Below are 12,679 nucleotides of genomic sequence, written 5' to 3'. Positions count from 1 at the left end.
AGAGTCCTCTCTAGCGACCACGAATTTCACAGGGCTTCTCACCATTAGACTGTCACTTTAGCACAATGCACTGTGTGTTCTCGTTTTCACTTTCTCTATTTGGGGCTTGGGTGTTTTGTTTTGTTTTATTCTGACACAATACATTTTACCCTTTATTAGAGGGTAAGTGTAACCTTTGTCATAAGTCACATTCTGAGAGCTGAATGTGGGCCTGGATGGGCACACTCCAGCCTTCCAGGAACTCACAAAGGAGGAGGAAAGGTTAAACTGTTCCCAACAGCTCCGGCCCTCCGGTCCAGTACTGCTCCAGGCATCAGGATGGGGTGGGTTGGAAGCACCCCAGGGCCCGGGGACAGGCCACCAGGGCTGGGGACTCAGCGGCCATCACTCGTGCCAAGGAAGCATGAGCCCTCACTCCTTCTTTTTTTCGAGAATATTTTGGGTCTTCTGGATTCCTTGCATTTCTGTGTGAATTTTAGGATCAGCTGGTCCATTTCTGCAAAAAAAGGCAACTGGGCTTTTTGAAGGGATTGCATTAACTCTGAAGACCACGTGTGCGATTTCAGAGTGTCTTAAGAAGATGAAGGCTTCTGATGGAACACAGGATACCTTTCTATTTATTGGGGTCTTCTCGTCCCTTTCAGCAAAGCTTCGCAGGTTTCAGTGTATAGATCTTCCACTCTTTGGTTCAACTGATGTTATTATTTATTTATGGGTAAAACGACTCGACAGTAAACACGGATGTCCTCTGCTCTTTCGGATGCTCTTGTACACGGGCTTGTTTTCTTAACGTCACGTTTGGATGGCCCATTGCACACGGGTGTTGACGTGTGCAGCTCGTATCCCGCAGCCAAGCTGAATCTGTTTATTGGTTCGAGGAGTTCTTTAGTGGATTCCTTAAGATGGTCTATATATAATAGCCGTCTGCAAATACATAGAGTTCTACTTCTCTTTTCCGATCTGCATGTTTTGAAAAGATTTTTTTTTATTGAAGTATAGTTGGTTTACAATGTTGTGTTAGTTTTGGGTGTACAGCAAAGTGATTCGGCTATTATATATACATATTCTTTTTCAGGTTCTTTTCCCTTACCGGTTACTACAAAATATTGAGTACAGTTCCCTGTGCTGTACAGTAGGTCCTTGTTGGCTATTGCATCTGTTAAGGCAAGTTCACGTGCCTGACGCACAGTGAGGCCAAACAAGGTCACACAAGGAGACGAGGTGCCTCGTGCCCTGAAAAGCCCCGAGCTCCCCGAAGGTTCTGGCAAAGCACTTTTACGAGCCAGGTGAGGGAGGGGTGTCGCAGGGTATGTGATCAGCTTGTGCACAGTTGTCTGACCCGCGGATGGTGAGGCAGCAGGGTGGTGTCACAGCGGTCAACGTTATCAGTGCTCAGGCTCCCGGAGGCCTGGGGCTGTGTGCGCATGCTCTCCAAGGAGTTAACATCCACCATTTCGTAGGGAGGTTTTCACATCTGCAAAAGAACTTGGGGAGGGCTTCCCTGGTGGCGCAGTGGTTGGGAATCCGCCTGCCGATGCAGGGGACACGGATTCGTGCCCCGGTCCGGGAAGATCCCACGTGCCGCAGAGCGGCTGGGCCCGTGAGCCATGGCCGCTGGGTACGCGCGTCCGGAGCCTGTGCTCCGCAACGGGAGAGGCCACAGCAGTGAGAGGCCCGCGTTCCAAAAAAAAAAAAAAAAAATTCAAAGAAAACCCCGCCCCGCAAAGCGGCTTTTCCTAAAGCACGTTTGGGGCAGCCAGTCCGGAGTCACAGCTGTAACAGAAATGATGACGCGCTGAGTGTCTACGTTGGGATGGTTTTTACTGACGTCACTCCCTGCAGCAGGTCCCCTGACACTGGTTAATCAACGGGGCCACGGCGATGACTCACGGGCCTGCAGCCAGTTCTGCCCACACCCTGGCTGTGAGACACCCACACCCACTGAAGCCCGACGCTCCCCCCATAAGAACACTGAGGTGCCAGGCGCTGGTGGGGAGCCTGTGTCCATCGCATCACCTGGCAACAGGATCCCGAGGTGTGCCTTCAACAGGGACGGATGCTGGGGGTGTACTTACCACCCAGTGTGGACGCTCCCCTTCCCCCCACCGACATTGGGGAGCTTCATGGGGCCCCCAGCTCGCAAAGCGCTTCCCGCATCTAAAGCCCAGTTGCTGATACACAGAGCCGGAGATCACAGTCGTGACAGCAGACGGGTGAGGACCCGTCTTCCGCCTTCCTTTTCCTCGTCAAACCCGCCTTCCTGCAGGATTAAATTCTGCTTTACGCTATTTCACACCAGACCCGCCCTCGGGCCCCACGTCCCGTGGAATGTGCTCTTTAGACAGGTTTGCTGACGTTCCCAATGGGGAGGTGGGAATTTTGCTTTCCTACCCCCAGGAGACACTTGGTGATGTCTGGGGACATTTCTGGTTGTCACAGCTGGGAGAGGGGGTACTCCTGGCACGTGGTGGGTGGAGACCAGGATGCTGCCCCACACCCCACAGGGCCCAGGATGCCCCATGTGAGAGAGTCATCCAGCCCCGATGTCAGCAGTGCTGAGGCTGAGACACCCTGACGGAGCATTAGAGACTTTATCTATCACCTCTCATCTCTCTATCCTTCTATCCATGTATCTATATCCTCTATCATCTATCTACCTACCTATCTATGTATCTATCTCTTGCCAATCTCTCTGTGTATCTACCTATCTATCATCTATCTCTCTGTATCTCTTAACACATACCTAACTATCCATCATCTATCCATCTTTCATCTATCATGTATATCGACGCATCTATCTGTCCATCCGTTTATGACCTCTCAATCTGTCTGTCTGTGGCAGTGGTTCAAAATCAGACATGACTTTGCCCCCAGGGGACACTTGGCAACAGCTGGAGACATTTTGGCTGTGACAGCTATGGGGGAGGAGAGCTCCTGGCACGTGGTGGGTGGAGACCAGGGATGCTGCTTCACAGCCCACAGGGCACAGGACGCCTCACATTGGAGAGTCACCCAGCCCCAAATGTCAGTAATGCTGAGGCTTAGAACCCTGACTTAGCCTCAGAGACTTTATCTGTCATCTATCCATGTATCTGTGTATCTATCTAGCCATCATCTAGCCATCATTCATCTATCACCTCTATCGATCATGCATCTATCCATTTATCAGGCTGTCACTTCTCTGTCTGTGGCAGTGGTTCCAAACCAGAGATGACTTTGCCCGCAGGGGACAAATAACAATGTCTGGAGACATTTTGGCTGTGACAGCTATGGGGGAGGGGAGCTCCCAGCACCTGCTGGGTGGAGACCAGGGAAGCTGCTGCACACCCCGCAGTGCCCAGGACGCCCCGCATCAGAGAGTCCTCCCGCCGCAGATGCCCGTGGGGTGAGGCTGAGAAGCCCGCCCCAGGTGCTGGGTGAGTCTATCCGTTTGCCGACACCTGCCCCGTCCCCCCCCAGTCACGCTTTTCCTGCTTCCCCAGACTCTCCTCCTGGGCAGAGAAGGGGGGTGGGAAAAGCAAGTCAGCCACTCTTCCAGAGAAAAACAGACGTGAGGGCAGGAGCTGCGTAGAAGCAGGACCTCCGTGAGTGAACGTTCTGGGGAGGGTGTAGCCCGGCAGTTGTAGCATCTCTGTTCCCAGAAGTGGGAGCAGGTACTTGGAGGCACATTTCCAAATAGCTCCACCTCGTCCGAACTTCCAGAAGGAGTGACTTCAGGCCACAGGAAGGCTGGGCTGGGCTGCTTTTCTTCTTTTTTTTTTAGGCTCCGGACGTGCAGGCTCAGCGGCCATGGCTCACGGGCCCAGCCGCTCCGCGGCACGTGGGATCCTCCCGGACCGGGGCACGAAGCCGCGTCCCCTGCATCGGCAGGCGGACTCTCGACCACTGCGCCACCAGGGAAGCCCTGGGCTGCTCTTCTTAAATGCCTAGGTTTGTGTTGTTTAGTTTTTATTTTAGTTTTATTTATTTTATTATTGTGATGATTGTTTTTTTTTATTGTGATGATTTTTGACACGCGGCATGTGAGATCTTAGTTCCCTGACAAGGGATCGAACCCGTGCCCCCTGCAGTGGAAGTGCGGAGTCCTAACCACTAGACTATCGGGGAAGCCCCTATTTTATTATTTTTTTTAATTGTAATATAGTTGACTACCAATATTGTATGCGTTTCAGGTGTAGGGCAAAGTGATTCGGTTATACATATGTTTTTTTTTCAGATTCATTTCCATTATAGGTTATTACAAGATGCTGAGTCTAGTTCCCTGTGCTATCCAGTAGGTCCTTGTTGGTTATCTATTTTGTATATAGTAGTGTGTATCTGCTAATCCCAAACTCCTGATTTATCCCTCCCCCACCCCCTTTTGCCTTTGGTAACCATAAGTTTGTTTTCTATGGCTAGGAGTATTTCTGTTTTGTAAATAAATTCATTTGTATCATTTTTTTAGATTTCACATATAAGTGATGTCATATGGTATTTGTCTTTCTTTTTCTGACTTACTTCACTCAGTATGATCATCTCTAGGTCCATCCATGTTGCCTCAAATGGCATTATTTCATACTTTTTCATGGCTGAGTAATATTCCGTTGTGTATAGGTACCACATCTTCTTTATCCACTCCTCTGTCGATGGGTTGTTTCCATGTCTTGGCTACTGTAAATAGTGCTACAGTGAACATTGGGGTGTGTGTGGACCTTAAACTTTTGCAACTGCTTTTCCTTATGCAGGTAAATCGGGCCACCCCAGGAGCAGGGAGCACCCATCACTAACCTGGCTTCAGGAATTGGCAGACAACTTTATGTGTCTCCTCGTGTAGACTAGGGTTCTACCTGGAAGGTGAGACTTGCTCAGAGAAGAAATAAAATGGTAGGATGAGTTCCTGAGGTTTTCCCTGAAGGAATGAGCATAGTGTCCACCATCTCCTTGGCTGTCTAGATGACAGATACAAAGGTGACACTGATTAAGGTGTTCTGGAAACTTCCACCCCGCCCTGACCAGCAAGGCAAAGGAGGATTCGGCCAGGACCAGTGCACTGGAAGAACCCTGCCAGGACCAATGCACTGGAAGAACCCTGGGGCCTCACTTGCATCTCCGGCCCCTGTTTACCTCTCGACCAAGATTCTTCCTTGCCTTGGTCTCTTCTCAGGTGTGCTGAAGCAAGGAGAAGCTTCTTCCTCTCCCTGGAAGACGCACCCGAGACACAGAACATGTCAGATTGCACAGAGCACACAGAATCCTTCCCTTCTGCCCTCACTCCATGGAGCGTGGTGGGCCTTTGCCGTTACACTTGCTCCTCAGGCCAGCAGCCAGCACGCCCCCATAGCATCTCCTGCACCTTGAAGATCAGCTGACCAGTGTCCTGGGAGCACATCGCTGCTCCGTCATCACATGGCTTCTCCTATGAGCGTCTCTGTGTCTTCTCTTCTTATAATGACACCGGTTATACTGGATTAAAGACCCACCCTCAGAAGCAACCTCAATGTCCATCGACAGACAAATGGATAAAGAAGATACGGTACGTATATACAAGGGAATATTACCCAGCCATGAAAAAGAATGCAATGATGCCATTGGCAGCGACATGGATGGACCTAGAGGTGATCATACTAAGTGAAGTCAGACACAGACAAATATCATACGATATCACTTATACACGGAATCTAAAGAAGATGATACAAAGGAACTTATCTACAAAACAGAAGCACACTCCCAGACCTAGAAAACAAACTTACGGGCACCAAAGGGGAAAGGGAGGGGAGGGATGAATTAGGAGTTTGGGATTAACAGATACACACCACTGTACACAAACTAGGTAAACAACAGGACCTACTGTACAGCACGGGGAACTCTACTCAATATCTTATATAAAATATAAAAAAACAAGGAATTACCATATAGCACAGGGAACTATTCATATCTTGCAATAACCTATAATGGAAAATAATCTGAAAAAGATATATATATATAAAGTTTAAGGTCGGTAGACATAAGCAAGACCCGTTCTTAAAAACGTTAAGACTCTTCATCCCAGCCTTCTGCCCTATTTTACAGAAAGAACTGAAAACCCTCACCAGAGATGAAAAGAACAAGAAAATACATCGACCAACATGGCAAGACAGAGTCGAAACCACGTAGCGCATACTTTGGACCGAAGAAAGCCAGGGCAGGACCCAGAGGACAGCGTCCCCTGCCCAGCCCGTTAGAAGAACGTGCTGGACACACAGTCAGAAATCCCCAAACAAAACCAACTGGGACCCACACCCTCCAGGATGCCTGATGGAAGATGTGACCTCCTTGCTTTCAGGTCCTGCCTTTGAGCTACATTTCTCTCCAGCTTCCTGAGAGGCAGGACTTAAGCCTGCTGCTGGCCCATGACTCTGGGTCCCTTGGAGGGGTCGCTCCTGGGGGACGGCTCGGACACTGCGCAGTGGTCCTGGGCCACCTCGGAGCTGCCCTCATGAGACATTCCGGGGCTCCAGACGTCCCTCCTCGCCCTGGGGCCTCCCGGGTGTTGGACTGTGCACCCCAGGCTCTCAGCTCGGCCTCCCTCCCCACTCCCACCCCCGACCACCACGGTGCCCAATTCAAACTTCAGTTTCACTTTTGAGCCCAGCGCTCCTGCACCTGGTTTGCAGAGAGCGCTACTGACCCCTAGTGACCAAAACTTCCCAATGAAAGCACAAACCCCAGGACACGATGCTAGCTAGCCAGCCGGGCTCCTAGCCCAGTGAAGTAAAGAGCTTTCAGCACAGACCTACCCTCCCAAGTTCCGCCCAGCAGGACCTGAGTGCAAAGGCCTTCCTTGTAGCTCAGGAGTTGCTGGGTCAGAAGGTGCAGGAAGTCCTGGATGCTTCGGTGGCTGGGTGGGTGGTCAGAGCTGCTCTGGCCAATGTCCCCTGGTGTGGGTTTAATTGTCCCCCCGAAGATATACTGAAATCTGACTCCCTGGTACCTGTGACTTTGACAGCACTGGGAAATAGGGTTTTTGCAGATGTAATGAGTTGCGATGAGATCCCTAGGGTGGGTCCTTCATCCGACTGGACCAGCGTCCTTAAAAGAAGAGACAAATTCAGGTACGGATGCGTCTTAGAATTCCAGTGGAAGGACACTGCTGACCTTTACGTCCGGTGTTCCCTCTGCACCCCTCCATGCAAGGGTGGACAGCTCAGACCCCAGGGCGACCCCCCTGAATCTTTCTTGCCCAACTGTCTCGTTGCTGCCCTCCCCTCATTGGAAAGGTCTCTCTAGTTTGGGGATCAGTGAAAATATAGGGTGTTTTTTTAGGGGGTTGCATCTTTTGAAATACTTACCTGTCACCCCTTAATTATTCAACCCCAAAGTCTTCCAGGGGACGCTGAGAACTGGGCTTCTACTGGGAATCGGTCTGTTTCTGATGACACTCACCCCGCCATGGGTAGACCCTGGTCCCTGTGGACGGAGGGCTCAGGGGTTCAGGGTGAAGTTTGGGGGCAGGCGCTCTGGGCAACACCTTCAGGAGGAGCATCATATTTAGGGTGCTCTTGGCCCCAAGAAATGGTAAATGCTGTCAAGCTGCCCGCCAGGGAGCAGGGTGGCATCCTGTCCTGGGGTTTGCGCCTTGATTGGGAAGTTTTGGTCACTAGGGGTCAGTAGCGCTCTCTGCAAACCCGGTCCAGGCGCGCTGGGGTCTGAAGAGCGGCGGGCAGTGAAGGGGGCCTCCCTCGTCACAGGACTCAGAAACCCATCTTTGGCAAAGCAGGGGCGGTGCCCCATCGTGGATGGCTCGGCGTAAGCAGTGGGGGATTGGGAAGTGCCCCTGCCTCGTGGGAGAGGTACCACTGGGCACAGGGGTCATGCTGGACCGGTGGACTTCTCAGAAGCCTCAGATTCTCTTTCGAATGCAGTAACGATTCTTCCCGGGGGTGCCCTGTGATGCAACCCAGAAGAGAAATCGTTGGCCGTTCCGTTTTCGGGTTTCCAACCCCAGCCAGACACCACGCCGCAAGGGGCTGGTACGTGACAACCTGAGTGCCCAGAGGGAAGCTCTCGCCCAAATCTGGAGCCCGGGAGAGGCCACCGGGCCCAACCAAGGAGGCCTCCTTTCATTTGCATTTTTTCTTCCACACCAGGCACTACCTCACCTGCAGGGGGGCTGCAGAACAGGCTCGGTAACAGTTTTGGGTTTTTTGTTTTTTTAATTTAAATAGGAGAATAGCATGCTTATCTCCCGGGCTTATCTCCATTGTTGCTGCAGTTTCGGAAACTCCCTCCCAGCCCCCTGGGTTGTGTGGAGCTGCTGTTCCTGGAAAAGCAGGTAACCCGTGGGCAGAGGTCAGATGCACGAGAGATTGCGGGGTGACGGGGGAGGGGTTCACAATGGAGAGAGCGCCCCGCACCCCTCAAGAGTGCGAAGGTCTGAGAGGCGCGGTGACGGCCTCGGCAGGTGCGCGGCTGTGTCGGGGGATCTGCGTGGCCCTTCGCTCTGTGCCCTCCGGCTGCGCCCCGCCCCCAGCTCACACACCCGCGGCCTCTTTTTATCACTGGGCTGTGATAAGGTGTTTGTTGTTGGCTTCCTCTTGTGTTTCTTGTTTTTGAATCTTGTCGCGGGAGAAGGAACAAAGATAAATTTTCAGCCTTCTTGCACTTTCGATCCTGCATCTGCTGGGCACAGGCAGCTTTAGGGTTACCCTATTTCTGACGATGCCCGGGCTCACTCCAGAGACCACCCCCCATCACCTCAGATATCCATCCCTAACCCCAGAGACCCTCAGGCTCACCCCACATTTCTATCAGTCACCCCAGGGGTTCCCCCATTCACCCCAAATTTCCATCCCTTATCCACAGTCCCTGAGGCTTGCTGACAACTTCCAGGATGGGAGAGATGGAGCTTTTCTACGGGGAGAGGGCTGTGTGTCAGCAACTCAGCGTTAGTCTCTGCTTGAAAAATCTCGGTCTAGAGCCTGGGGTAGGGATGCTGCTGACACCCACTGTGGGTGGAAAATAAAACTATTCTCCACAAGGTGCTGAGGTCTAAGCGGAATTGAGAGACCACCACTCACTTTGCCCTCAATCCTTCTTTCCCTCCATCCCCTAAACCTTTTAAGACCTCCCTTTTCCAGGGGACCAGCAGAGCAGGGATCGAGGGGTCCCGGGACCAGAAGTGTCAGCATCCCACGGGGCAGGTTAAAAACGCAGAGCCTCAGGTCCCAGCCAGGTCCACTGCTCGGAACCTGCATCTTCCCCAGACCTCCTCTCCGCGTGATTCAGACGCACCTCACTGTTCGAGAATCTCTGCTTATCCCAAATTAGCTTTGGCATCTCCTGAATTCTGTATTTCCTGCCCAGCTTCTTTGCAGTTTCTCTTTCTGTGAAACCAAAGCGGAGGGTAGATTCCTGTGTCCTAGACGTGGCTGCAGAGACGCACTCTGCTGCTTCATGATCCCCGGTGGTGGAGTATTAACCGCTTACTGTGTTCCCCGAGAGGGCTGCTCTGTGGGATTTCAAGGTCCTTCCTGGGGGACAGTGAAACGCTTCTGAGATGTGGACAAAGCATTGACAGAGAATGTCAGGGACTGCTTTGTCTGCTCACTAAAAAAGAAAAATAGTAACCGGAGGAGGCAAAGCCAGAAAAATCCACGTCTCCCTTTGCCAGACACACATATTGGGTTCTTTGGATGAACACAGCTAAGCCGTGTACACACCCTTAATTGCGTTTTCCACCCGGGGTGCTTCCATGTAAATGAAATGGACGAGAGAGCTGGCAGCCCAAGTACCCGAAGCCACAGGGATGCGGGTACCAGGGCTGCAGGCGTTTTGGGTGAGGGGGCAGAAATACATCAGCAGCAAGTTCAGTGGGATTGCCCCCATTTTCCACCTGCCGTCCTATCTGAGGCACAATCTGCCTCAGATTGTGCAACGTGCAAAGGTCACGTTTTCTCCCCCAGTCTCGGGGCATCATTGCACGCCCCCCCCCCCCCCCGTTAAGGGATCAAGGGAGCACTTGATCCCAAGGTAATTTCTGCAGCCTTTCTAGGCGCTTGACTCTGGTTAATAACCGTGGCGTTTCATGGTTCATACCTGCTTAGATGCACCTGGGTCGTGGGCTCCAAGGAGCTCGAAGGAGCTTGCAGCTGCCGGGCCCTGCAAACTGTCCCAGGACCAAGCTGGGGAGGGCTGTGTGTGTGTGTTGGGGGGGGGGGGCGGGTAGTAGGAACACAGCCTCCCAACTTTTCCAAACCAGGAGAGCAAAAGTTTGTAGGGCCGCCCCGAGATTCCAGAAAGCCCTTTCTGAGCCCGTCGATTAAGTTCTCCGTGTGCTTCCAAAGGTTACAAAAGCGGATTTCACTAAGTCAGCCTCGGGGGGCGATCCCCCGGAGGGCTGTTTCTTGGGGTAAGATAGCCATTTTCAGGGTAAAGAATTTCGGTGTCAGGAGGCCGACACTCAGTTTACAGTTATTGCATCTTCGGCTGTAATTTCAATCACTTCTATACACGAACGTTGAAATGTACTCCGAAGTGTGTCTCCTGATCTTTTGGAGGAAGGGCTTACGGTTTTATTTTTTTTCGTGCCCACTTATAATGCTGATAAAGTAGGCGAGAAGGCAAAGGGCCAAGACGTCTCTGTGGCCACTAGGAACCTGCCTAATGCTGACAGAGGAATATCATGGGTGTTGGCTGCCGCGTCAGGGAGAAGGAAGGACCCGCATAAGGACCAAAACAACAGCGGAGGCAAGATGTGATCTCCTGGGAAAAGGAATGCCCATTTTCAGGCATTTCAGGGCATCAAACTGCTCGCTTGCCAGGGGCAGGTCCAAGCAGTGAACATGCGACAGGAAAGCAGACGTGAATTTGGAACAGAGCAAGGGAGCACAAGCAGGGGCTCATTTCGAAACGCTGACCGATTCCCAAATATCCCGGCGTCCGGGAATGAGGTCTGAAACGCTGAGGGACAGGCTGCTGGGTACGGCTCTATTGCATCTTTCCACGGACAGGCTTTGGGCTCGCTGCTCTGCATTTTCACACATGCTCCTGGCACGTGTGCCCTGACACAGACATGCGTGGCCACCATTGACCCCTGGCCCCTCCCATCATGGGCCAGTGAGTCAGGACCCTGGGTGGTAGGGATATTCATAGACGACACACCACTGGGCTGGCTCTTGACCACAGAGTTAGACACGGCTGTGACTGGAGAGTAGTCCACACATCCCACACACGCCCACAAAGGCATCCCCGCCCAGCTCCCTGTGGCCAATCCCGAAAGACATTTGCCGCAAAAGGGAAGCAGGAGCCACGAAAAGTGGGAGTGGAACGATACCGTGGCTGAATGTGGCTTAATGTCACACAAAGCTCAGTGCCAAATAAGGGGCAATTGTGCCTCAGGCGTGACCTATAAAGTCACTTTTCCGCTGTGTTACAAACGTCAGAGACTTCAGGGTTGCCGGCTTTTCCTACTGTTGGCCCTTCCTTCCAACGTTGGGTCCTTCCTCTAAAAGAAAACTCTTTTTATATTTCAGAGGCAGAACGTATACTTGTAAAAATTTATTTTTAATTGTGATAAAAACACACAACATCAAATTTCCCATCTTAACCATTTTTACATGCACAGTTCAGGGGCACCAAGTACATTCACCTTGTGTGACCATCCCCACCGTCCGTCTCCAGAACTTGTTCATCTTCCCAAACTGAGAATCTGTCCCCATGAAACACTCAATCCCCATCACCCTCCCCCAGCTCCTGGACCCACCATCTACTTTCTCTTTTTAAATTTATTTATTTATGTTTGGCTGCGTTGGGTCTTCGTTGCTGCGCGTGGGCTTTCTCTAGCTGCGGCGAGCGGGGGCTACTCTTCCTTGCGGTGCGCGGGCTTCTCACTGCGGTGGCTTCTCTTGTTGCAGAGCATGGACTCTAGGTGTGTGGGCTTCAGTAGTTGTGGTGCACGGGCTCTAGAGCACAGGCTCAGTAGTTGTGGCGCATGGGGGCTTAGTTGCTGGGATCTTCCCGGATGATTTTAACCTGAAGACAGTTGAAATTCGACAGATGCAGGGGAAAAAAAACACCTCTTCTTGGAGCTTCCCTGTCTGAACAAAAGTAGCAGTTTCTGAGAAATAGGGCTCCACAAATTTCCCTTCAGGGAGGATCTGCTCCCAGAAGGGAAAAGGTAATAAAATCCACCCCCAGCCCCTTCTCCAGGGGAGTTTATGGCCAGGAAGGAGGTGGAAAGAGCACTCATATCTGTGCACACAAACATTATCCCACATTTTCTGATCTCCTGTTCGTTCACCTGAAAACCCACTTATCTTTTCAAAAGACGTTTGTTTTCCCCTAAGTGTCCTTTCTCCACCTCCCCATAACCTGCTAAGTTAGGTACATAAACCCCAAATTCTAACCATCCCTTTGAGTTACTGATCATTGCGTTTCTCCCCCGTGTATGCACGCTGCACGTGTAACTTCTGCTTTCTTCTTCCCTCTTCGCCGATCTTCTGTCAGTTTAATTTGCAGGGGCCTAGGGAAAGAACCTAAGAGGATAAAGAAAAAAGATTTTTTTTTTTCTCCCTTCCCCTACAGTTTCACCTTCCCCCACTTGGATGTTTCCATCCCTGTAAGAGTCAATCCTCTTTCTTAGCCCAGAATCCTATAGAACCCTGTGCTCCGCCAGCGCCTGCCCCTCCTGTCCCCCTCCCTGTGATGGATTTATTCCCTTTCC

Source organism: Pseudorca crassidens, chromosome Y (genome assembly GCF_039906515.1).
Source record: "Pseudorca crassidens isolate mPseCra1 chromosome Y, mPseCra1.hap1, whole genome shotgun sequence".
Lineage (NCBI taxonomy): Eukaryota > Metazoa > Chordata > Mammalia > Artiodactyla > Delphinidae > Pseudorca > Pseudorca crassidens.
Note: the sequence above shows the minus strand (reverse complement) of the source record.